At 50.0% G+C, this 3,448-nt stretch overlaps 1 long non-coding RNA gene across 1 annotated transcript in view; it reads left to right on the top strand.

Annotated features, from left to right (window-relative positions):
• The first annotated feature begins 141 nt into the window (after positions 1-141).
• LOC141371080 (uncharacterized) overlaps positions 142-3,448 on the top strand; it is a 5,566-nt gene continuing 2,259 nt past the window's right edge. Inside the window, exon 1 of the long non-coding RNA XR_012375706.1 lies at positions 142-796. This is a non-coding gene — a long non-coding RNA (uncharacterized lncRNA). The remainder of the gene's footprint in view (positions 797-3,448) is intronic.

The following is a 3,448-nucleotide window of genomic DNA, read 5'->3' as shown; positions in this document are numbered from 1 at the left end:
GATCGCAAATCGCACGCACGCACGCGCGCGCGCGCGCACGTATGCCGCGCCGCGCCGCGCCGCGCCCCGCCTGGGCCGACGGGCCGCTCCTGGCCCGGCGCGCTCTGCAGCCCACGTGGTGCGGCCGCGCGTTGGCCGGGCGCCTGGCCTCGCGCCCCCGCCCATTGTGTGCTGGCCCCGGGGCTTCACCCGAGGCCGCCGGCTGCCCCCGCCCCGCCCCGCCCGTACGCGCGGGCCGTGCTCTCCCTCGGGAAGCTGTGGCTGGCTCGGCACGCTCCGACGGCCTCTCCTGGGGCTGGCCCGGGACCCTGCGCCCGGCTCGCTGCGCTGTCTGCTGTTCCTTAGCATTTTGTACTCCAGACCTGGCAGGGCCCCGGAGGCCTGCTCCGCTTGGCCCCACTCCGACACCCTCTTCCTGGGCAAAGGGTTGCCCGCCTACACCAAAGGGCGCGCCACCTCGTCCAGGGAGCCCCCCTCCCCCTCCCGAGCTGGGCACTTGCTGAGAGTGCACAGGGACGAAAGGCCCGGAATGGGTGAGGATCCGAGCGTGCGAGGCGATGGGGGTGCAGCTAGGAATCCCGCCTTCTGGGGCCTGTCTACTCGCAGCTTCGGTGTTGGTGATGGGTGGCGGTGTTGAGATTACAAAGCATAGTTTGCTGAACTAGCAAGAGTCGGCGCATCTCCCTTTGGCAGAGGTCATCGCGCTGGGAAAGAATTCAACACTGACTTGAATTTCATCTAGCTGTGGCACAGCGTGGATATGCAATGAGAATTAATTACACTGGTGCTTTCTCAGGTTTGTGATCGAGATTGTGTCTAGAGACAATTTAAAAGAACCTCGGGATTTTTGCGCTGTATGCTCAGTACTTTTATATGTAGGCAGTGTTTTGCTACTTTATCCCGGTGCTGGGATTGACAGCAGCTATTAAGTCATTTTTTGCTTTCATCTCTTTTTATCTCCAAGTGATAAAACCACTTTACTGTGTGGTAGACCCCAAGTTACTTGGGCTCTGCCTCTTACTAGCTGTGTGACTTTGAGCAAGTTACTTAGCCTCTTGAGTGTCTCAATTATCATCTATTAAAGGGGAGGATATCACCCACTTCCTAAGCATTGTAAAGACTAGATGAGGAAATGTTGGGAAGATTCCTGGTGCACAATAATTTGTATTGAGCACTCATCTCCTATGTGCCTGGCATCCTTATGGCTACTTGGTTTCTTCTCTCCTTGCAGAGTTTGAACTTGGACCCTCCCTTCACCTCTCTGCCCTATAACTCCATTATTCTTAAAACGTACCTAGATGCACTTGACTAAATGGAAACATTATTTTTATTTATTTTCTTGCAGTTTTACTGAGACCTTAATATTTATTCTCGAGTGGACTTACATTTTTTTATTATGAAGTCTCCCAGTGTGAAATCCTGGGGGACAGGAACCCATATTGGGAGTTCTCGGTCATCTCCCACAGGGCCCTACATGAGGGAGAAGGGGGGTAATCTATCATTAAGGAAATAAAAAGAGGGAAGACTTCTAGAAAGGCCGATGGCTGGGACTCTCCCGGTACTGGGACCATCCAGGGGTCATCCCCTTACTTCAGGCTTAATCCTCCTTTCTCTCTCCAGCCAGCACCCAGGGCCAGTCTCGGGCCACACTACTACTAGCTGAAACCCTTTCCCTTCTTTTTGGGTCTCCAGCACACAGCCTGCCTCCCACCCAGGATCCAGAGGATGGAAGCCAGCCCTAGAAAGTTCCATCCACATGGCACATGCCTCCCTGGCAAAGTTAGACACCCAGTCTCTCTTGAGGTTGTCCTCATGAGCTTTGGTCCTAATTTGTTCCCTAACTCCTGCAGAGTGCATATCCCAGTCTTTACCAGTTCCCGGAGGTCTGGGGGTTGGAGGCTGCCCCTGAAGGCCCAACCCAGATGCCACTTTCTCTGGGAACCTTTTGTGTAGTGGTGAGGCCTGTGCATCGAACTGCTTGTGTTTAATCCTGGCCAAGCCAGTAACTACTAGTGGTGTGACCTCAGGCAAATTGTGTCAACTGTCAGGTCTTTGTATCTAAAACAGGAATAATAGTCATTGTGATCTCAGTTTTTAGCATTCGGCTATTTTTAAGTTCTGAAACGTTTTGTTGATGTGATGTTGTTACCTTATCTAAAATAACCCGAGTATGAATCATTTTTACGTTGAGATTAAGATCAGTGATTTAAATAGTCAATTTCTGTGAAAAGACATACTGATACTCTGCAAATATGTGCAGATCCGCTCCTGTGTGAATCTCAGTAAGCATCTATGTTGAGCTACCGCAAAGCTTCCGTTACAAGCATGTTACTCTGGGTCAGAGATTTTCCAAACAAGTGAATCTGAGGATGAGAAAAATGGAAATTGACTCGTGGAGTTCTCCATCTATACATGATGAACATAAAGAACAAAACAAAGCACTGAATATGCTGTCTTTGTAACCAAAACTATAGCCCACTAACACTAGAAGCGTGCAGACTTGGCAAAATAACTGAAAAAAAAAACCTGTTTAAAAAGATCTCGGGATGCTTGGGTGGCTCAGTTGGTTTAGCGTTTCTTGGAAAACTGAGATCAGGGCATGCCATTGTCTGTGCACCCACCCGCCCATCCTGAATAGGAGCCAGAGCCCCTCCTGCGGTCTGCCCCCCTCCCAGCCCCTCCCTGTCTCTCCTACAGCTCTCAGCCCAGCCACGCTGGTTTCTTTGCTCCGTGCACCTAATGCCCCAACCTTCGAGCCTTTGCACCTGCTGTCCCCCTAATACCCACATGGCATCCACCTTCCCTTGCTTTAGGCTTCTGCTCAGAGAAGCCCTGCCTAACTGCTCTACTTGAAATAGCAGCAGTCCCCAGTTCCCGCCAGCTCTTCTCTCACCTGAGATACCATCTATCGTTCTCATATTTAAGGTCTGTCTGTCCTGAGAGCAGGGAGTTTGTTTGTTTGTTTTGTTTTTGTTTTTGCTTGCTGGTAAAGTCTTAGCACCCGCAGCAGGGCCTGCCTCATAGAGGATGCTCAGTAAATACTGGTTGCTTCTATGGAGACAGGAATCTGATGAAAATTAGATTAAAAGCCTTTCTTCATCATCCCATTTCCTCCCGTCCGTCAACTTGCGTAGCATTGCAAAGAGCTTCTGCAGCCACTGGAGCTCCGTGGACCCAAAGACCCTGTGATTCAATAATGGCACCACTCGTGTGCTCTATTAGGATTGTTTTTGACAGTTTTATTGAGATGTAATTCATATACTATATCATTCACCCATTAAAGTATATGATTCAGTGGTTTGTAGTATTACAGAGTTGTGTAACCATCAACACAATTTTAAAACATTTCCTTCCTTCCTTCCTTCCCTCCCCCCTTCCCCTCCCTCCCTTCTTTCTTTTTCTCTTTCTTTCTTTCTTTCTTTCTTTCTTTCTTTCTTTCTTTCTTTCT

The sequence above is a fragment of the Callorhinus ursinus genome, unplaced genomic scaffold, assembly GCF_003265705.2.
Source record: "Callorhinus ursinus isolate GAN/ISIS: 27379988/994484 unplaced genomic scaffold, GSC_fseal_2.0 scaffold55, whole genome shotgun sequence".
Taxonomy (NCBI): domain Eukaryota; kingdom Metazoa; phylum Chordata; class Mammalia; order Carnivora; family Otariidae; genus Callorhinus; species Callorhinus ursinus.
This window is presented reverse-complemented; position numbering and strand designations above follow the sequence as displayed.